The 24,046-nt window shown below is 35.4% G+C and overlaps 1 protein-coding gene across 3 annotated transcripts in view; it reads left to right on the top strand.

Annotated features, from left to right (window-relative positions):
* The window catches only part of SIPA1L1 (signal induced proliferation associated 1 like 1), a 208,294-nt gene that overhangs the window by 48,732 nt on the left and 135,516 nt on the right, over nt 1–24,046 (top strand). For 2 of the 3 annotated variants that reach the window (XM_088145570.1, XM_088145567.1), the window contains exon 3: nt 14,921–15,030. The gene's annotated coding sequence lies outside the window, so the exon portion shown is untranslated. Of the gene's footprint in view, nt 1–14,920; nt 15,146–24,046 lie in introns of those variants that run through there. The other variant, XM_088145568.1, reaches the window with a different exon arrangement.

Genomic DNA, 24,046 nt, shown 5'->3' with positions numbered 1-24,046 from the left:
AAAAACTGTTCTTTCTATAGCATTGAGAATAGCCTGTGAATATAATTGATTATTATGGACCCTCTTCTTTCAGTGTCTTCGCAGTGACTTGGTCAGGTCTTGCAGCTTTGCCATTTTTAAGTTGTTAACTGCAGCAATCTCTTTTGCTCAGCTAAGCTTCATATACAATATTAGGGGATGGCTCTGGATCATCTGGTTCCTGGTCTAATGCTGCTGGTGGATTATAATGTAAGAGTAAATCAAAGTGCTATTTCCAGCAGTGTAGCACTTCAGTTGTCATTTCAGTAACTTGTCCTATTGCATTACAGGTGTTCATGCTGGGTCAGCTGTGCTTGCCTGACAGTGCTTTCAAGGTTGAAAAGAGTGTCCATCGGTCACTGTGCCCAGCTGCTGTTTCCACCTCTGCAGCTATGCCATCTCAACAAGTGATATCCAGTAGCTCAGGCTTGTACAATGCCCTGGTAGCTGTCAGCACTATAACAGGGGTGTCCAGCCCAATACTTTTCACCAGTGCCTTGTAACTGCCATATTGTCTGCTCCGAGCGTGATAGTGTTATTCAAAGTTTGTTTGGGACATGTTGCATGGTTACCTATCAGTAAATTTTATACCACTCAGCAGTGACAGCCATACTTTTAACTATGTGATGACCACTGACCAATCACACATTGTCTTCCCTCAGGTGTTATAATTTGATTATGGATTGGGGGGGGGTGTCTTCAAATTGAACTAGAGGTATTCGGTACCTTTCACTAATAGCTTTTTGCAATTTTGTAAATTACTAAGGGTCAAACAAGGCACTCTTTTTACTAAGTTCTTTTACATCGAATATGGAAAATAGAAACATTTGCAGCATTTGTTCAATTCTTTTCTAATTGGATTCCCACCAACACCCATTGTTGTGTTGGGGAAATTGCAGAAAAGGACAAGCCAAATAGTCAGGGGGCTAAAATAACTTTTCTATTAGAATAAATTACAGCGGAGGGGAAAAAAACATGACTGATTCATATGTAATGGAAGTGTATTAGGTATGGTATGAAGAAAAGATCTGGAGATTTTTTTAACCCTTTATGGTAGTAACCAAACCTTGTCATAATCTACTGCAGCTGAATAGTAGAAGATTCAAGACAGATTAAGAGAAGTACTTCAAAAAACAGAGAATTAAAACTGGAATTGGCTATTAGAAGATTTCATGATAGAGCCAACTAGGATGGCTTTAAATGGGATTATACAAATTTCAAGAAGGATATCAGTAGTTGTTAGTTTTGTTAAGTGTATATTATAGAATCAGACAAAATATGTTTCTCAATTACCAGCTGCACTCACGTCTGCCAACAAGAATGGCTTGTGAATATGCCAAAGTGGGCAGGTTTTATTTTTGAGCTCAGGCTTATATATATATATGTGTGTGTGAAAGTTTAGCCTTTCCTTTGAGGCAGGCTGTTATGAGCTCTTCAAGTTCATATCTGTTGTTGGGTTGGGAGAATTTTGCTGGCATCCATAGTATTCAGGCAGCTGATTCCTTTGCCATAGAAGTAATTCAGGAAGACGTGTCATGGGAAAATATAGATGACAGTGTTTTTGAGTTTTCAGTAGAATGTCATTTTGAACCACCAGTCATATTTAATTAAATAATTAAGTAATCGATTACTTAATAAGCTGCCTGACTCTTTGAAGTGTGAAGCCTGTTATTTACTAATGTGCAAATATTGCTGAAAATTACATGGTTGTCATTTTGGGGTGTTTAAAATACTGTTCTACAACAAATTAATTCATTTTGTCTTTGTGGTATATCTTGTACATCAGTCTTCCTAAATTTCCCTTTCACATTATGTAGCCTTAATTATCTTGTTAGATTTCCATTTATCTTATTTTTTTAAATGTATGATGACAAACTTAACATATGCAGTAAAGCAGTAAATAAGTTATTCTATTTTACCTATCTCTTCAAACAGAAATGTTGTATAACAGGTTATGCAAGGCTATTATAGTTAATAAAACATATTTATATGCACATATAATGGTGTTGACTGCTGAAACAGGTATGCTTCCTGAGCTTCATTTGCACATCAAGGTGTAATGATTATTTGCAGATAGGTCAAGCTTTGTTCTTTCTCTCTTTGAAAAATAAGTTCTGTGCAGTTTCAGTTTTTGAAATGCTGGGAACAAAAAAAAAAGTATGATTACAACACATCTAGTCAATATAAAAACATTCCTCTGTATACTACAAAATATATTTTCAGGTCCTCAGTAAATAAACAATTAACCATCTTTATAAATAATATTCTTCTCAGACTAAAGTCTGTGAATCTGATGTATTGTGGTGCACCAGAATTTATACAATAATAAATTAGTTAACCTTTAAGATCTTTCAGGACTTAGTTTCTTTTGTTGCAGAAGACTAACATGGTTAGTTCTGTGGAAAATAACTAGTATCTGTTTTTCTTAAAATATAAATATTAGGCTTAGAAATATGTTTTCAAAATGTATACTATATTGTACAGATCTGAACCTTAGCTTTGGAGAGTAAAAAAACCAAAAGAAACAGTACATTTACAATTTCTGAAATTGTATTTCTCCTATGCTTCACAAAAGAAATGCAAAAGTATCTGCAAAAGTATCTTCTCCTTAAAAAGTCATTACCTTAACAAGTAACTTAATCTCTGCATGAGTACTGAAAATTATTAGTATTATGGATTGGTATCATCTTTAAAATACATACTGGCGGGAATACTGAATCACTTTAGAAATCACAAACATTCATGCTTATTGATGAATTTTTCAGTTGTAAAATCAAAAGTGGCTTTTATTACTTCCTAAATCAATACCCATAATCCAAAGTTTTTGGAGGTGATAGGTGTAGGGGAGGGAGGGGATCAGTTCTTTTGTCCTATATTATTAGCATCTGCTTAGTTCAAGCCAAAACTTTCTGTAACAAAATAGCATTTATAAACTTACTGTTTTTAGGATGTTTTGTGCAGGTTGCTACAGTATAACTCAGTCCTCAGTCATCTTGGTTCTGCTGAATATTCTACAGTAGTTGCTTGGTTGTAGACTGTAAAAGATCCCCTAGGATATCTCACATAGTTGGTTCAAAACATAAAGAGATGTTATGATAGATTGAAAAGGTGCTAATCTTAATGAATAGCTGTTTGCTGTTTATTTTGTGTGCTGCAGGGCATATCTGAAAATTGCTTTACTCTTTTTAACTTGAACTTGAAAAATGTTTTTATTGACCACATTCTGTGAGGGTTCTTTGCTTTTCAAGGACTGGACACACCACAGCATAGCAAATCTGTACAAAATGCTTTATTGCAGCAGACACCTTCCCCAACAACAGACTATTGCTCTCCACCCATCTAGGACTTGCGAGGTGATGTTTGCCATGTAAATATGTCTTTGATACTCAGTCCTAATACTCAGTCCTTTAATACTTAATTTAAGCAAAAGTCTATACGTCTGTAAAGTGGCATACAACCTTTACCTCCTTCCAAACATTCTTTCTCTAATTGGGATGAGGTGCTGCTTCAGTGTGGTTGTCGTTCTTCTAGTTGGACTCCTGGCAAAGCTCTAAGCTCCAGGCAGGACTCCCACCAGGATATGTGCTCACCATAACATGTGGTCCTGGCAGTTGAATTTATAGTCCTCTTACCTGCTTGTAATAGCTGCCAATCTTCAAATGTCGCCTCTGCTTCCCCGGCTGTATCCTGTTTGCTTATCACCTTTCCTCCTACACACGCACCTTCCCCCTCTGTCTTAGCATTTTCTAGGCTAAGAGCCTGGGTGGGACGAGGCTGCCTCTGGATGTCGGCATGTCCTTGAAAATGCCAGGGTGTGGCTCAATTATCACAGGCAGCTGGAATGCCAGCTTGGATGCTTGTGAGCAAAGTTTGAGTTAGGGGGCATGAGGGAAATGGGGTGAGAAACATTTCTGCCTGGCTGCAGCTACTTTTCCCAAGCACAGACAGCAACCCCAACTTCATTCCCTCACACATTCTATATTGCTCTTTAAATTTAATACTTTCTTCTTGCAGCAGGTAGGCAAGAATCAACATGCTTATATTTATCTTATGAGGCAAAAGAGAAAAATTCAAATAATAGTGTATTAAAAGAAACTGTTGCAACTTTTTGCATCTGCTTAGGGTACCTGAAAGCATTTCCTGCTTATAGATTTATCCTGCATTTTGGATTCCTGCAGGGAGAAACTTGGCAGAAGTCAGGAAGTGATGATCAGTATTTTATGATCAATTAATTCAGTATTCCCTTATTGAATACAATTTGTTGTAAGCTGAAAAGTACCAATAGTGAGTACTGTATTGATTCTTACTATTAAGACACCAGTGTTTCTGCTGATTTAGAGTTAACCACACTACCATATATTGGCTTACATAGTGGAATCTAAATTACAATAAACACTTTTTGAGTTGAATGTAATTCATTGTAAAGTTTTAAAAAACTTCCACTAAGAGACTGACTTACATAAGTAGATGGCAGTAGTTTTTCAAATAATTATGAATTTAAGATATTCCTGCTGTATCATAAGCAAATAACAAATCTATTTTAATATCCTTATTTTCTGTTTTTCTCATGCAATTTGAAATAAGTGTTTTGTGTTGTAATTTTCAGGCTGGTAAGTGAAAAAGATAGATTGCCAAATTAAACTGAATTTCAGAGGTTGCATTGCTTTAGGTAAGCTTATTTTTTTAGATTTATATTTCTTAAATTTAGTAACCTGCAAAAAATATTTATTGAGACCATTTTAATGTTAATCTCATGACATTAAAACACAGCAATAAGTGCATACACAAATGATCATGGTTTGTATTTCATAGTTTCATTAACTGTGTCATATAGTCATCTTTGCTGCTTTTTTCACAACAACAAAAAAATCAGTGTCCATCTTTCTCCTTGAAAGAGATACCTACAATAATAAATATAATGGAATAATGCTAATAAAGCCTAGCAAGCTGAGGATTCCCCTTTTTTGCTACTAACTCCCCTTTTTAACAGCAATATTATGCTTCAGAATTTCCATTTTTAGCTTCTCTCAATTGCCCATCTAAGCAAATGTTTGCTAAATGCATTACAGAGGAGAAAGTACTTCTTTTTGCTTTTTTTTTTTTTAATCTAGTTATCTTCCTTCAGGGATTGATAAATTATATTTGTCTCTTGATGACTGTAATCTTCATTATCTTTTTTTAGTCCTTTTTACTGAGTGTCTTTCAGAGAATGTAGAATATAGAATTTATTTACATTATGGATTTTCTGCAACTCTCTCATTGGAATAACATTCTCATATAAGGAATTCAGAGAATTTGACATTTAATATCCAACAATAAAAACTACAACCATTCTATACTGTCTTAATTCCTTTAACGCTGTATTTCGTAAGTGTTATAGTTAACCCTTTTGATAAAATTCAACCTTTTTCTAAAAATTATTATGGGATATATTTAAAGTGCTTTATGTCTGTGATTACATGAGCCCATGTGTTCCAGCGGATAGAGAGTATGGTCCATGGAGGAATTGGGGTTTGCACATTTTCACAAACTATTAAGTTATTCTTGTTTGTTAAATTGCATATAAAAATGATTCATTGCAAATATTTTGTCCTACACAAATACAGCATGAATATACAGTTTCCAATCTTGTATTATGCTTAAAAAATGTTAATGAATAGTTGTGTACATAACTGAGGTTTCGAGCAAAATCAAAAACAAATTTACGTTATGAATTTATATGCCAACTTATTTCAGTATGTACTTAAAAATAATTATTCAACTCATGCATTTTAAAAAAAATATTCTTCTTGAAACTCTTACTGTTTGCCAGTCTATACTTTATTGTCCGTGTCCCTTGAAAAAGGCTTAAACCTTGTTTATGTGTCTTTGCTCAGTTTAAGCTGGTGTGTCAACACCATCCATTCCTGATGAGAACAGACTTAGCCATCGTGACATATCACTTACTTACTTCTAGACTGGATTATTGGAACCAGTCTGCACCTTAAAATCTGATGGACAGGTCTCTTCCCTATGTCCATGTTGTATGGTGTTGCAGTTGATAGGAACAAGATAAAGATTTTTCAAATTTGTTACTATCCTGTCAGATAGCTTCCAAGCACAAAAACATACTTAACCAAGCCTAGAGTAATGTTCAGTCACATTACCCCAAATAGAATGGAATGCTAAAAAGCAGCATTGCTCAGAACAGTTGTGCTTTGTTTTGAGTGTAGATCACTCACTATGGTTTACCTTCAAACTGTTTTGTATACCTCTAGTTGTCAGCCTTGCTGATTGCTTGAGAGCTTTTAAATTAGACATTTGTTCCACAAGGACATTACATTTACAATTGTATCTGCCTGCTTTTACTGAATAACCTATCTTCTTGGTAATTTTTTAAAAATTGTAATATGTATACTCATACTCAGGGTGGCCCTCAGTTTAATACAGCAAATATACAAATACATACTCATACAGAGAAAGAGACTATTTTTAGAAAACTGGGTTCAGCAAGCATAAACCTATGAATTCTTATTCTGTGGTAAGCTCCACTTCTCTTACTCCCAGTAAATATGAATAAACTACTGCTCTGCTGGGATGGGTCTACATAGGCCAGCTTTCTCCTTTTTTCCCCTCACTGTGTTTGGAAAAATTGACTAGTCAACAGAGATTTTTGGGCTGGGCTGCAAGATGGATTGAAACGTGCATACTTTTTAGGGAGTAAAATTGAGTTCTATAACTTTTAGTTCAGGGCAAGTATACTTACAACATGCAGTTCTGTTCAGTCAGCATGCTAACCTTGTTTTCCTTTTGTTCCCCTTGAGATGTAGATGGTGACTGTTTGCAGTGGATATTGTATCTGTTCATGGAGTTTGTCCACTAATTCAGGTTCTTATTTTCCAAGTCCTTCTGTGAATGAAGAGCCTTCATAAGAAAGCGAAGGTCTCCATTGCAGACAGTCAGCATCATGAGTAGGGCAGGCCCAATATGCTTTTCTCCATTTACATATGAATCAACAGGAAACCACTCCCTCTCCAGCCCTTTAGTAATTTGCTTTCATTATATGTGCCTCCTAGTTTATTTTCTTGCTCACTTTCAACACCATCTTTTATTGCCATTTTCTAAACAAAATGTAACTTCTCCCCATTAACAGGTAAATTAAATAAGGGAAGAAGCCTGTTCCTTTTCGTTTGAGTAAATATGGTATCTTTCATCAGTTTTCATTGATAGCTGCACCAAGTGATGGACAAAGCACTAGAAGAGTGGGATTGAAATATGTATATAAATAAATATATAAATTTAGTTTATTGGTGGATTGTTTCCACAAATTGCTTAATTTTTCTTTTTTTCATTTTCTTTGTTGCTTTTACAGACAGAAAGTAGATATGAGTTGAAATGTTGGACAACATGAAGTAAATATATATTTCAGACTTAGTTTACATAGAAAATAGAACCAGTTTTTGAAGCTAGTTATTTCCAAATCCCAAATAGAAATTTTGTTAGTAGATGGGACTCTTGTGAGGACTTCTGAGTGAGGCAATGGCGAACTAAGATGTCTCCGGAGAAGCGGAGATGACACTGTTGGAGAAGACTGAAGGACTGGCAATGAGCCTGGTGTAATGGAACCTCTCCAGATAAGGAGAGCATGAGAGATTGCCCACTTGTGCTCCAGATGGCTGCTCCTTGTGAGGAAACCACAGGACAGCAATCGATCCGCAGGTCTGGGCACTGGGAGACAAGGGAAGCCATCAAGCTCTCAACCGTGGCGGAGCCTTTAAGGACATTGGGTTTGTCACCTTCACTTTCTAAACACTTTGGATTTACAATTATTAAAGTTAAAAGAGGTTTTCTAAGCAACAAATTTGAAAAACTACCTGGTGAGTAAAACATCATCCCCAAATAGAAGAAAAATTAAATAACAGTTTAAAGAGCTTAGAGAATATAAAATAAAGGGCAAAAAGCTAAATAAGAATTTAATTCAAGAAAGTTTTAAACAGATTAATGGACCAGAAAAATTTGGAATATTGGAACTTTTTTGAAATATTTAAGATTTTTCACATAATAAGTAAAACAATATCTTTGTGGGAACCTAAATTGTTTAGTCTACCAGGAAGGAGATAGTTGCTGAGATTCTATAGAAATTGGACACTGGAGGGGACTAAATTTTGGATTCAAAAGAAAAGTAATGAAACTCATAAAATGACAGATAAAGGTATGACACTTGAGACGTTTCAAGGGATCTGTGGGAGAGAAACCTATAGTTAAATTGACAGCAATAATTACCACACCCGCATCCTAAAGAGGAAACAAAAGATGAAAAAGATAATAATGTGGAAGAATTTTCAGACTGACAGAATGAAAAGGCGAGACAAATTTCCAGTTGATGTAGAAACAGTGGAAAATAAAGAAATTGTGGATTATACGAGAGAGAGAACAGTTAAAGTAGAAATACAAATGATAAGCCAAGAGATGAAAAACGACCTGGACAAAGACTTATTAATGGATTTACAAAAGAGGGTTTCTCAAGTTTTGAAGAAATGTTTGGGACAGGAGGAAGAAACTTTGAATGGAGATTCAAGCCCATGACAGCAACTTGATGAATTAAATACCAAGATTGTTAGAATATATAATTTTCTGTAATTTTATAGTGGGTGGGGAAATATTAAATTTGCTTGTACTTGTTGCAAAGAAGATTGAGCATCGCTTCCTTAAATATTCTTTTTTCTATTTCTTTCCTTTTTTCTTTCTTTCTTTCTTTCTCGATTTTTTCTTTTTGCACTATTTCATTTCTTTCTATTTTCCATTTTCTTTTTGATATTAGTTTCTATTATCTTTTAGTATTGTTAAAATCCTTAATAAAAAGTATTTTTTAAAAAAATAGATATGATTCTTGCTAAAGAGGAACATTCACAAATAACTTCCTTCTCTGATTTGTTTCTCTCCCCCCACTGCTCCCGCCTTTTTTTGAAAGGATAATTTTGCCTTTGTTTTTGAGAGAAAGAAAACCCAAGGAATTTTTCTTCGGACTTGAAGTTTTCATCAGTAGAGAATGTAATCCATTCTCTAGTGATACAGTTGATTTTTTTTTTCTCTTGTAAAGTTGGCTGGGGATTGTATAGCTTCAAAGTTGAGGTTTTTATTTGTCAACCTTATTTGAACATGAAATTACATAAAGGTGTGGTTCTTTTATCCACTAACCTGGAAATAGCACCCATTGCACTCAGAGGAACTTGCTTTTGACTGAATATTATTGGAAACCTATAACAAGTATCTCTTGTTTAGTAAAATAAACTACATAGCATAATTTTTTTTTCTGTGATAGACACTCAGGGCAACATTCTTTTAGTAATGAGAAGAGTCATTTTTGACTTTGAAGTTTTTTGTGTCATTGAGCACAAAGACTAAATTGTTATTTTAATTTATTTGTTTCCATCTTATATTCATTTTGTTAGGAATAATATCCTTCAGGTTTCTGTTTTAGGAAACAAGGTATCAACTTCAAATGCAGAGTCTTGATAACTGTACTAGAACTATTTACAGTCAGACTTATTATACACAGTCTTCATATCTGTAACTCATTATATAATTTTTAAAATAAAAATAATAACATTTGAAGAACACCAATCCTTAATCCTTTTATGCGTATTTGTGGTTATTTGTATGTGTGCATGCTGTGTAATAGAAATTTCCGTAATAATGTACCATTGATTACATAAGGTGAAGAACAAGAAACTCACTTTTTATTCTTCTCTTGGGAGCTTCCCTGGTTCTTGGATATTATTACCAGTTATATATCTAGCAGTACATATGGTAAGGGAGAAAGAGAAGCTCCAATTAGAACAGAATTCTTAATTAATGTTTAGGTTTGTTATGATTTCCCCCAAAGTAATCTCCTTTGAAATTACATTACTGACAGAAATAGGGCAGCAATCTTTGGCTTGATGATCTACTTTAGCTTAGTCTAAATGGAAATGTACAGATTTCCCTGACATATATTATAAAGAGATTGAGAATATTTTGAATGACTTCTGCAAAAAGCCACAACCTAGGAGGTTTTTGGATGGAGTGTCTTAAAAAAGTGATGCTAACAGCACGAGTAATACTTTCGGGAAAATTGAAATTCTTGGAGTTCTAGTAGTAGTAGTATCAGTGTAGGTGGTTTTTTTATTTTTTATTTTTTTGCATATATCAGAATTGTGTAACACAGTTAAGTCTTGCAATATGCTGAAGTCTAATACTTTCAAACCATTGAGAAATGCATAAACAGTAACGTTTAAATTAATAGCAGATGTTATTTTCTTAAGTGCTTCATCAGATGGAGGTGACTGAAACTCTTCCTTTCTCCCCCTAAAGGGAAGATTAGGACTTAAACTGGGGTGTGTGTGCTGTTTGAAAAAATATCCCTTAAAAGGCTTTGTGATAATTGCTGCTTTTGAACAATGGATTAAGTTGCTTGATATGAGCTGTAATATTTCTGACTGCAATATTTTATTTTCTATATATTTAAATATAAATTAATACATTTATAGTCTAATGTCAGACATTTTGGTGCAATGATTGTCACAAATTGCACAAGTAATTCTGCTCCTTGCAGTCTTGGAAATTAGGTTAATTTCATAAAATAAATAAAAATAAATACCAAGTATACTTTATTGGTGTATGGGCTGCAAATAAATGGTGTCAGGAACATGTACTTGGAGAAACAGGCTTAGTTTGAACCCTAAACTTTACAGACATTACTCCTGCATATAAGCTAGCAAAATAAGTGTTGTACATTAAAATACTCCCAGTAAATTCTTCAGAAAGCCAAATATACTGTCCCTAACTCCTTCAAATTTTGCCTATATTGTTGCAGGGGAGCTCCATAATATGTCATGTCTCCAAAAAAAGGCCTCAAGTGGCTAAATTTTGGTGGTGTGATTTTCATCCATGTTAAATGTTTTGGGTGGGGTGAGGGTTAAGTGTGGAAATGGGAGTGATTTGTTTCTCTGAGATCTCTTGCCCTTGTTTCCATTCTTACTCTTCAAAAGAAACCTCCAAAATTGATTCCTGCAAATCTGCCATTTTGCCATCAGGTTTCAGTGGCAGTTTTTGGGGTTACCTATCCTGTAAAGGATATTTATTTAGATTTAAGTGCAGTACTTTTGTCTCTAGGTAATGCATTGTCCAGGCTTGTCAAATCTGTTTCATCAAGGAATGGGGGAAGCTATAACAGAGATCAGTTTTCTTTCTTTTTGCTTCCCTATACTCCTACACTATTATGTTTTTTATCCAGTTCTGCTAGTTTTATTGCTTTCTCTGCAGTGTAGGCGGCCTTCCATGTCATACATGAACTTTGTAAGAAATTTAAACCTTTTTTGTACAGCAGATCTATAATTTAAAATTAATGAAAAAGGAAATAGAGGAGCTGTGTGCAGCATTACGATGCATTTCAGTTTTTTCCAAAGAATTCTAATGTGCAGCTCTGAGAAAAGAAAATAAATCATTTTTTAAATATCTCATGCAGATATATTTTACCATATGCTTGTGAAAAGATAAGCAGACTTATTATTTTGCCATATAAGACTGTTACCAAAAATGTAAACAAGGATAATATTTTAGAATTTCTGCTTCAGAATTTTCTAAATTCTGTCCAGCAGCCGAATGTTTATCAAGTTAAAGTAAGCCACAATTCATTTACTAAATCCAAAATCTATAACCTGCTATAATGTCACAGCTTGCTAATGCCATAAATATAATGGTCTCTGTAATCCACATATATGGTTTCTCTCTGCACAGTAGCTGTTTGATATGGTCCATAGATTAGGGGCTTTGATAGGGTTTTACAGACCAAGGCATATAAAACAATGGGGTTCACACCATATCTTGAAGTTCTCTTCTGACCACTGCGGAGGTAGCAGCAAGGACTCTTACTGGCCTACAGTCTTCATTTGGGGGCTTATATGTTCCTTGGAGGTCCCTTTCAAAAGTACCAAGATTGTGGCAGTAAAATTGCATTGTCTGAAATCAACCCTACATTTAATTTTCCTTGATGAGAGGAATATAGTTAAGCTATGCTCCTATTGTGAGGCCTTTACTAAGTAAGCATGTGGAAACTCACCTCAGGGTACCAGTTTGGGAGCAAGCTTTCCTCCTAGCTTTGCTGATTCTCTGCTTAAACAGCTGGAGGAGGTTTCCTGACAGTGTTTTGTTGTTGGGTGCCAAAGAATGGCAAATCCATGTGCTGTATGGTGTCTTTGACCAGGAAAGAGCTCTCAATTACGTGAATTCTTGGCTAGTCACCCTCTGAGGGAGATGGGCAGCATATAAATTTAACAAACAAACAAACAAACAGTCTCTTCTTAATATTGAAGGTTCAGTCTTGAAAAAAACTTTATTTCATAGGGAAACAGCAGCTAATGATGTTCAGCTTATTGACCATATATCTGAAGGGGAGACTTGGAATATTTCACTCCCTGTGCATAGATTGATACATACTTTATCTCTGATGGGCCATAGTAGACCTTGCCAAGTTTCACTCTTTCAGTGACATTCTCCCCAGATGCAGTATATCAAAAATGCTACCAAAAATCTTCATCCTGGCCCAACTGTTTAGAGTATGATTGACCTTGCCAATTTTTCCAGTTGGAGGCATTATAGTAATCTTGTTGCTGTTACAGCATCTCACATTGTTATTGGGATAATTTGGTATTGTCAAGAGATACTGTGGCCTATCTTCCTTTCAAAACTGTTTTGTGTGTGGCAGAGACTACCCTTCTCCAGTGCCTTTGATATTGATCAAGACTTGAACATCATAACTAGAATAATTATTTGTGGTAATTTCTGCTTCAGAATTTTCTAAATTCTGTCCAGCAGCCAAATGTTTATCAAGTTAAAATAAGCCACAATTCATTTACTAAATCCAAAATCTATAACCTGCTATAATGTCACAGTTGCTAATGCCATAAATATAATGGTCTCTGTAATCTGCTGTTTTAGTTGCAGTGGTCACTACAGATGTCTGAGATGCTCTGCTGTCTCAGCCAGCTCACTGATCCAGCTCATGTGTCCCAATTAGTTTTCCAGTTCACCTTCAATCTCCTCTCTGAGGATCAGGTTGTATTCAGGCACCAAACCTCCCTTTGTCCATAGGAATATGTATCATATATGGAACAGATTATTTAATAGCCTTGGTCTAGAGATCAAGCATAGTATCCAAGATTAAGCTGTTTTAGTTGGTGCATTTGTTTTAATGCCTATGCAAATTCCAATGTTGTCACTTTCCCTTACAAATATTATTACAGACAAAATGTATATGCTGTTTCATTTAGAGATTCTAAGCAGCTTACAACTAGTACATTAAAAAAAACCATAGTAAATTAACAACCAAAAAATTATAAAGCTAAAACACAGTAATCAGTATCCCCTTCCATTCCTGAAAATTAACACAAACCCACTTATAAAAACCCACTGACTCATAGCTCCGAAATAATATAGTTTGTTCCACAAAGGTTCTGCAGAACAACAGTGTTTTAATTACTCTCCTGAAACAAAGAGGGGGGTTCTGAATGTTACTGGAAATATTAACTTCAGGGGCACAGTATTCCAGACACTGGGGGCCATCACAGAGAAGGCACATTTTCGGATTCCTACCCCATCCATCTCTCAGATGGTAAGACTTGCAGTGTGCCTTCTCTGATGGTTTGGATCAGATAGGCAAATACTACATGGCATAGAAGATCTTGAAGGTGTCTTGGACCCAATCAATAAGCCCTTGGCTTATGACCACAATTGGGACCAGAACTTCAGTTGCTAAGCAATGTGCTCATTAAGTGAGTCATGCCCGATTTTATGACCTTTTTTTGCCGTGGTCATTAAGCAAATCTGGCTTTCCCCATTGACTTTGAGAAGCTCCCTGGGAAGGTTGCAAATGATGATCACATGACCCCAGGATGCTTCAACTGTCATAAATACATGCTGGTTGCCAAGCACCCGAATTTTAATCACGTGACCACGGGACACTGCAACAGTTGTAAGTGCAAGGACTGGTCATAAGTCACTTTTTTCAACGCTGTCAAATGGTCTTTCAACAAATGGTCATAAGTTGAGGACTACCTATAGAGCTTTACAGATAATCAGCATTTTGAAGTATACTCTGAAACAAACATAGCCAGTGGAAGTTCTGCAACAAAGTTGTAGCTTGTCTATACTGACTACCATCTATTAAGTAGGGTGCTGCATTTTGCAGCAACTATAGTTTTTAAGTGATTTTCAAGGGCAGCTCCATATAGAGCAAATTGTATTAGTCCAAGTGTAAGGTGACTAGAGTATGAATGACAATTGTGAGTGTACTCCAAAAACAGCTGAAACTGACATATAGCTGAAGCTGGGTAAAGGGTCTCCTGGCCATAGCCTCCACCTGCTGCTTTATCAGGAACTGCAAGTCCAAGAGAATCCCCAGAAGGTCAAGCTCTTTCTGTGGGGAGTGCACTGTCACCCAGACTAAAGATGGAGCTGTCCTGAAATTAGAAGACTTGTAAATGAACAGCCATTCTATTCTGCTGAGATGAAGTCTTAGCATGTTTTTCCATCCAGTCCCTCATAGCTTCCAGACACTGAGTCAAGATTTTTCCTGCATTCCTGCTCAGCTGGGGTAGAAATATATAATTGGGTATTTTCAATATATTGATGGTAGTGAACTCTTGAGTAAAACTCATCTCAGTGACCCCACATTGAAGTATCTCTAAAATCGTTATCAGACGTATAAGAATGGTTCTTTTTTATTTGAGTGTTAATACTTGAATTCAGTCATTAAAGAGGTTTTGTAGTTCTGATCTCACTGTCGTCAGCATTCTGCATCTGTAAATAAAGAAAAAAAATTCTGCATCTGCAAACTAGAAGGCATTGGCTTGAAATTCTGCTGTTCTGGTACTTTCTCTTTCAGAATCACAAATTGCTAAGCCTGCCTGACTGAGTACCAGCATTTCCTCTGGACAGTCATCAGAACTGAGGAGAAAGTGGATCCTTCTTGCATGTCCTTTGCTGTTGGATAGGGTGAGTTGTTTGCCAAAATCCTAGGCTCTGGAAGATTCAGAGTAGACTACTGCGCAGGCACTGAGCTGATATGTATGAATTCACAGATGACTGCTCAAATAACTGTAATCTATAGGTAAGCCACCAGTTCTTTTTTTAATTTAAGCAACTTACATGTTCAGTTTTTATTAAAATCAGACATAAAAAGTGTCTGAGTCATCCAGTTTTGTTTTTGTTATTTATCTTTGTTAGACTGAAGATGTACCCCATTTAGTTTCCCGGTTCTCTGTAAATAACACACAGTCCCAGTTTCAAAATGATTTATAATAATATTTTTCATGCAACATTTGGGCACATGTAGCTTACAAGGCCAGGGCAAAAAATTATGATGTACCAGTCTTGTATTTCTGCAGTGATTCTGTTCTGGGTAGCTTCCTATTTTGCCTTACATATTAGGGGATTAGCAAAGCCATTGGGTATTTTAGGTATGCTGTGTTCTTTTATACCAGCTGAGGGCCCTGTCAGACTTTTGGGTTTTTTTTGGATAGGCCTTATTTTTTAAAAATTCTACTGTATATCGCCTCTCTTTTGTCATATTTCCTTCATCAGATTTCTAAACAGATCCTTTCATGACGATACTCATCATTGTTGAATGCCAGTTAGATTTTTGTAACCTGTGCTTATACTTGAGATGGCAGCCTCAGGTCTTAGGCCTGAGGGCTTGTGGCCACTGACTCTTTTTGTGCAACCTGTAAAGCCTCCCAACAGCACAATTGCTGAAAATCATTAGTATTTTTTTTCTAAAAAATAAGTTTAATGTTAACTTCAATTTGGAAACCATTTATAGACTATAAGTCTGCACATAGCCTTCTGCCACATCTGAAGTTCTGGTTTCTCTCCACATGAGTTTGAAAAGATTTTGCCTGACTGGCCATAAAGTAATGGATGGAAGTATTGTTAATTCTTGTTATTTTGGCTTTTAATTCTTGTTATTTTGTAGTTGTTGTCAATGTCCAGTGTGACTGTGTATTCGTAAAGTACCAAACTATCATATGATTATATTTGTTCCAATCTAATGTGACTTGTAAGAGTAATAGTGGAATGTTTTCTTTCTTTTTTTCTTTTAATATTTTGTAAATGTAATGTTTATATTTTGTAAACGTTTAATGTATTTTCTTTTTTCTCTTTATTTTTTTCTGTTGTCCTTCTTTAGGAATCTTTTAAAAAATAAATTAAAACATTAGAGAGGTTTCTTGTCATGTTGAAATGGGAAAACATTGGAATTGAAGTATAAGCTTTATTTAATTTCACGAAGTATTTGGCAAAAATCAGAGTCTGGTACCAGGTACCTCTTGATTTTTTTGCTACAATGGACTAACATTGCTCTCCTGTTACAGTGTATGTAGATAGCTACTTTGTTCATAGTATAAAAGAATGACATAAATGAATGAATGAATGAATGAATGAATGAATGAATGAATGAATGAATGTTAATTTAACTATGTATTCGTACGTTAGACCATTTTTTAAATACCCAGCAGATAAGGAGCACATTGAAAGTCTTCTGTCCCTTAACACAGGCAGCTTCTAAAGGAACAGTACTAACCAGTGTGTCCCCTTCTGGGTTATATTAAACCCCACTCATTTTTCAGAAAATATATCAGATTCAACTCCCCCACCCCATTGATAGTTTTGAATTTTGTGCATGAAAACATAGTGACAATTTGGAGTGGCTATTTTGATCTATCCTTAATTTTTTTTAAAGGTATTTTCAATTTTTTAAATACACGATAAGTACTAAAATTATTCAAACCTTTTTTTAGACTTGGCAAGATAACTTGCCTTTCAGGCAAAAATAAGTAACTGTATATCTGTAACTAGTCTACATGGAACATTGATGCCTTACACTGAAAAATAAAAATAAAGTTTCTCTTACAGTATTTTAGAGTTGGCCTCAATTTAAAAAAATGCTCAGTAGTCTTTTTCATCAGTACAAGTAGTCCTCATTTAGAAACTGCCTTGTTTAGTGACTCTCCACAGTTACAACAATGATGAAAAAATAACTTTGACCAACCCTTGCATTTACGACCTTTGCAGGTCCATAAAGCAAAGTAAAGCTGAAGTAAGACCATAAACACAGTCACAGTTTTACTTAGCGACTGCTTTGCTTAATGACTGAGTTGCCAGTCCTAATTGTGGTTGCTAAATGAGGACTACCTGTATCACTTTAATTAATTTATTTTTAGTTTTAAAAATTTCTGTGCTACCCTGCAAACCAGATTTCCCAAGGTGTTTTAATATATTATACGCTCCACCTTCTAAGCCTTATGAAATGTGCTTATATTTTACTTATTCATATTTTTCTTTCCCTTTATAATAAAGAGCTTCAAGCTGCAAACTGGAACAGACCTCTCCCTCGTAGTCTAAGTGGAAGGTTAAGTTTAGCAACCAATACTCAAACGTATCCTAAGGCAGGGTTCCTCAACCTTGGCAACTTTAAGACAGGTGGACTTCAACTCCCAGAATTCCCCAGCCAGCAAGTTGAAGTCCACCCGTCTTAAAGTTGCCAAGGTTGAGGATCCTGTCCTAAGGTAGGAGAATTTGGACAGGAGATAGCACCTGTACTGATTTTTAACTCCTCACCTAATGTCCTATTGCTGATCATCTGAACTCACTGGGTCATATGAGATTTTATATGTCAGCTGGCTATTTGTGTTTCAAATGTAAAAGTAAAATATCCAGAAGCTTGATTTATGGCAATATTTTAGACACCTTAATGGGGTTCTGTGTAGTAAACAACGTTTGAGAAGCATAACTTGACTGGTAAAACTTCAGTGCATTAGATTTCAGTATATTATTGCATATTCAGAAAGGTAATAAAATGGTTTCTTGTATAGACTTTTACATTTATTTATTTTGCAAGCTGTGTAAAGTAGATGTTTGTTCAGGCATGCAACAGAGAATTTTTTCCATATAAGACAAAACTTCTTTGCTTTCATAGCTCTGCTTTCTTTTTTCATTATCTCAGACTGTATAGGAGTCAGTGCATTGGGGCAAATTCTCTTGCTTAAGATTAAGAAGAATACATGGGTATCTACTAAAAGCCAGCTTGGTTTAGTCATTGAAGTGCTAGATTAGGAGCAGGGCACCCTTAGTTCTAGTTCTGCCTTAGGCTTGAAAGCCAGCTAGGTGACCTTGGGCCAGTCACTCCCTTTCAGCCCTAGGAAGGAGACAGTGGCAAATCACTTCCAAAAATACTGCCTAGATAATTGCTTGGACTTCTCCATGTAGTCACCAGAAGTCAACTCTGACTTAAAGGCAAAAAAAAAAACGAAAAAAAAACACCTTTACTAAAAACAGTTATTTGCATATTTATAAAATAGAAGTTAAAAGTGATGCTCATGAAAGCAATGAAATGTCCATAATACTTGTTTCAGTTTTTTAGACAATCAAATTTATTTTGTAGCTTGATTTTTTTTTTTTTTGTATGTACAGGTAGTCCTCGCTTAGCAACCACTTGTTTAGCGACTGTTCGAAGCTGCGACAGTGCTGAACAAAGGGTACTAACCACAGGTCTTTGAAATTCTGGCCATTGCAGCACCCTTGTAGGCACATGATCACGAATTGGGTGCTTGGGAACAAGCTTGCACATGGTTGCAGCATTCTATGGTTATGTGATTGCCATTTGTGACCTTCCCTGACCGCTTCCCACAAGCAAAGTTAATGGGGAAGTGGACAGGGAAGGTTGCAAGTCGCTCTGATAAGTCCCCCCTGTCTTCCTGTGCACCGCGCCATGCCCTCCTTCTGTGAGCCTTGCTGCCCTCATACACACCCCGTGTCCTCCTTCCCTGAGCCTCCCTGCACCCACAGCACGCCCCCTCCCCCTACTTGCATGTGGCCCATACTGAGCCTCCCAGGGCCTCCCCATCCCCCTGCGGCATCCCCGCGCGACTTACCTGAGACTCCTGCTGCTTCCTGCTTAACAACTTGCATGTCTAGGGGTTACGACAGCAACCGGCACTGTCTGGATTGCCATTGGTAAGCAATGTGATCACGCGACGTTGCATTTATGTGTCATGCAGAGTGATAATCACAAACACTCCTGTTTGTGCAGAGCGCAGCAAAAACTCCAGGAAAATATTAGCCATGAAAGCAAACACATCAACAGTGCAGCTATTCACAATGTAATGTCCATTTCTTGTTTCCCAAAGAAATCCAGTCAAAAAATATATACTAACTGGTGTTTATTGATAAAAATGCAAAAACTCCATAAAATGCAAATATCATAAAAAATATAAAGAAAAACACATCTTCTCATTATATTGTAGCATCCAAGACTTATTAGCAACACAAGCTTAACAAAATCTCTAGCTACAATCTCTTAGAGAAGAGGTACACTACCTTGTAATTTGTTACAACTACGTAGCCCATAAAACCTACATAGTGGCTAACACTAAAACAACTAACAACTACTCAGAGAGGCTAAACATTTTCCTCTCCTTGTATTATAGCTCTATGCCACCCCCACTGGGTAACTAGCATACACACGCCAGTAGGTGGCAGTAAATAGCACAATACACAACACACAATACCAGGTGTTTTTCACATGATCTCTGTAGCCAAAATATTATTTGTTATTGTTGTAAAGATAACGGGATGAATCCTTTCCCATGAGAAAGAAAATCCTGACTTTATGACCGTATCCTGGTCCCAATTGCTGTCCATAACGTGAGGACTACCTATACGGGTTTCATTTCCTTTTGTCATGCTTTCATTCAGTGTTTTTTCTATTATCAGTATAAGATCTCACTGCAAGGGAAAGATGATTTTATCTTGAGTATATCTACAGGTTTAGTGAAAAATATTGGTAACATGCCTCTCATTTATAAATGAGTATGTATAAGGGTACAGAATTGGTAATTTTGGTAATTAGGTCTACCAAAAGCTACCCTAATAATTAAGTCTTTCTTTTCCACTGGCACTCAAATATATTGCAAATACCAGTTAAGAACAATGTGAAGAGGCAAGAAAATAAAATCTTTTTGTCAGGTTTTGGGAAGAAGTACCTTCCTCCTTAGTCACCACATTATCCTCTTCCAGCCTGATGGATGTTGTGGGCAACATCTTCAGTCATCCTTAGCCATATGAGTTTAATGGTTAGTTACTCCCCCCCCCCCTTTTCCAAGTCACACTCTTCAGATGATGAAAGCCCATACAGAACTTCCTTTCTGCTTGTAGCTGGTATCCATGCTCAGAATACATCCTGTGCATTTCTGATAGGCGATTTGTTTCCTGTCTTGCTTCCTGCTCACTCAGTTTTCATGTTTCTGTGTCTCCTTTTGTTCTTTTGTTTGCGTGGAAAAGATGCCTTCCTGTTTAAGTTGAAGTATAAATTTGCCTAGCAGTTAGGGGAAGAGTAGTTCCAGGTATAGGCATTTTTAAAATGTTCATCTAGATTTACAGCTTAAGATATCCAAATTGTGCATTGTTATTTCCATTGATAAAGAGAAATTTAGGGCACAGACTTTTTGTTTCCTCTAGGCAGAATGCTAGTCTTCTTTCAGTGTCCTGAGGAATGTGAAAGGTGTACTGTACATTAACCTTTCATAGTTCTGCTTGTATCTTAACTTTCATTGTCCAAGTTGAACTTCCATTGTCCATAAGTCCAAGACAGACTTATTCATATGGTGTGTTTAAATATTCTACTAGGTATCTGTATTAAACACATTATACTTTCGTTTCATTTTAAATAAGGTATTAAAGAAATGCAGTTTTGCTTGAATCAGTGCATTAAAGTGGGAAATAGATGTGCTTTGATGCATCATATATTGAGTGGAATTTTAATTACAGAAGTATATGAGCATTTAACTTAGTCCCTTCATTTTTTTCTTGAGATGCCAGCAAGAAAGAGAGTGAAAGGAAAAAAGCATATACATCTTAAAATAAATAATGAAAATTTGATTAGTCTTCTGCTGATATAAAATTATATGGCAATAATCATGTGACTAAAATCCAGCTAATACTTAACACATTTTATCATGGAAAAAAGTGGATAGCATTGACAGTTTTGAATGTCTTATAAACACATACAAAAAACACTTATGTTCATAGAGCCTGAAATTTATAATGACTGAATGTTATTTCTAGGTTATTTTAAATCTAAAAAAGACTTAACTTATTGGTAAATAGTTTTTGCTTTTGGATGATAGAGTAACTATTTAGGATATTGTGTAATGAGTAGATGAATATTAGCAGCTCAGGAGCAGAGACATATTAATCCTTTAGTATTTGTATTCTGGAAATAAAGTATAAAAGCTTTTGATTTTTTTTTAAAGAGAAACAAATTGAAAGATCAGATTTCTTGCTTCATAGAAAAATGGAAATAGTAGAAAAGAAATTTAAGATAAAGTTTGAATAATCTGCATCTTTATTAAACCGATGTCTATAAACTAGTAACTTTCTTCTTTATAATCTTTAGCTTCAATTGAAAAAGTTTGATTCTAGAATTTAACTCAAAAAAGGACAAAAGAAAAAGGTAAAATAGACAAAATTAAATATTTTAGGAACATAATAAAAAATTGTTCTGAACATAAATTTTTGTCAGATATAGATTTAAAACTAAAACACATCAAGATATTAGATTAGAATTCCCATTGTTTCTCATCACTGGACATGTTGATAGTGACCAGAATTTGGCATCTAACATATTGGGGGTTATTTGTTTATTTATTTAGAGCATTTATCTGGCTACTGAACTCAAACAACAACTCTGGGCAGCATGCAAAAATCAACAACAAACATAAAACACAAAGGAAAACAATGGATAACAATAAAAACCAACTAATACAATAAAATGACCAGTACTAAAATATATTATAACTCATCTGATTGGGGTGCTACTCATTCTGACCCAAACACCTGGGGAAAGAGCCAGGCCTTGATTGCCTTTCTAAAGGCCTGTAGGGTCTTCCATGTTCATCATTCACACCTGGATTAAATAGAGAGTTATAATAATTAAATAGTAAATTGGAACAAAGCAGTGCAATAAATAATCTGATAATGAATCTGATAATTTGGTAATACTCAAAAGAAAAACAATGTATTTGAAAAGGGATTCAAAGAGATATTTCAGAAAAATAATTTCATTGTTTTATATTCATAGAAATTGAAGAAATGGTAATTCTTGAGGCTCTGTACTAGGGTAATCCTATATTAAAGACAGAGGCTTATAAAAAGAACATATATAATGATGGTATTTTCAAGTTTTAAGATAAAGCAGTAGATCATGAAGAACTCAGGAAAGGGAATCCAAAGAAAATAATTACCAAGAATATTGGGAAAGAGGTGAGGAATACTGAAAAAGATTAGTGATGAGCTGAGGAGACAAGTTTTCCTTTAAAATGATTATAAAGGAAAATAAGATGGTTCTTAATTTGAAAGATAATAATATTTACATTGCATAATAAATGACATGTAGAACTTGACAAAAAATGAAAGATGAAAGAAAAGAAAGTGGATTAAATTGAATATTAAGCAAACAGCTGATGCACAAGAAACTTCACTTCCTGTGCATCCCTCTACTCATCAAATCCGGTTGGGAAGGATGTCTCCCAGGATCTTGGAACATATTTGGGAGTCTTCTAGAATTGCTGCCAGGAAGAGAGGAAGTTTAATCCACTGGCCCAAGCAGTACAGTGGATTGGATTAAAACTAGCTAACTATTCAGTTAACATAGTGACATCAATACAGTGTAGACAATTTGCAGTGGTTCATTATAATATTCTCTCCTCAGCTTTATTAGAAGGTTACTATAAAAAAAAAAATCTTTCATGAAATTAGTGTGTCCTTGGAACAAGCAGGAGTACAGTGGATCATGTACTTCTGTACTGTCTCCCTGGTAATGAAATTTGTCAGAAGTTAGTTTTTCCTATTTTAAAGAATTATTCAGATAGTTTTATATCTTTCTGCTGCTCTCATATCAAGACCTAATTATCTCAGATAGCATTGCTAGGTTTGGTCAGTGGCTTGCAACATAGGAAAAGGGTTCATAAAGATAAATGGTTATTTAAAATAAGCAAAATGTAAGTACTGTAACTAGCGAAAAGTATTAACAATGTAATTGAAATGTTAACACTGAAATATTAACTAATTAACACATAATTATAATGCAACATTTAGTGTGTTTTATTTTACTTTATATTGCTTTTTTAATAGAACTAGTCATAGATTGTAATGTTGATTATATAAAGAAACTGGAGATTTAGTTATCTCTCCTGTACCTTCTATACACCCTGAGATTTGCTCTGGAGACTCTCCATAGCACATTTGAAAGTTCTCCCTGAAGAGCAAGATACATCACTATTGTATGAACATAGGTCTATTTACATGTATCATAATAATGTTTATTCTTACGGTGAACATCTTACAATACAACGCAACTTGAAATGGAAAAAATCAGGAAATTAAATTGTGCTTAGGATAGCTACAAAGTTTGCCAAAATTTCAAGTCAAAACTTAAAAAAAAAAATGGCTTGGATCCAGGCTCTGACTTCACTAGAAGTTCCTTCCTTTTGTGGAAATTGCTTATTCAGGAGAGGATTCTAGTAACAGAAAATACCTTGTTTATTGATTCTTTCCTCCCTATACAGCCTCCTGGGCAAACTACATATAGAGTAGTTAGTAGTTAAAGCATTGGACTAAGACTGGGGAGACCCTCAGCCATGGATGGAAGCTCACTGGGTGACTTTGTACTTATCACTCTTAGCCCAACATATCTCACAGGGCTCTTATTGTAGGGAAAAAATTATGAGGAGTGAGTGCTGTGTTTGTCACCTTGAGCTCCTGAATGAAAGGGGAAACATAAATCTAATACCCATTTAAATAAAAGAGATGGGATTGAAAAAACAAGGCGAGATAGAAATGGCTCAAAATTACTTCAGTTCACTTTAATTTTGCTTGGGTCATTAAGTCATGCCCAACTCTTCGTGACCCCATGAACCATATCACACCAGGCCTTCCTGTCCTTCACTGCCTCCCT

Source organism: Python bivittatus, unplaced genomic scaffold (genome assembly GCF_059951505.1).
Source record: "Python bivittatus isolate LINGU-HERP-01145 unplaced genomic scaffold, Pbiv_v1 ctg000480_np1212, whole genome shotgun sequence".
NCBI lineage: Eukaryota > Metazoa > Chordata > Lepidosauria > Squamata > Pythonidae > Python > Python bivittatus.
The sequence above is the reverse complement of the archived record's forward strand: the minus strand, read 5'-3'. Positions and strand labels throughout refer to the sequence as shown.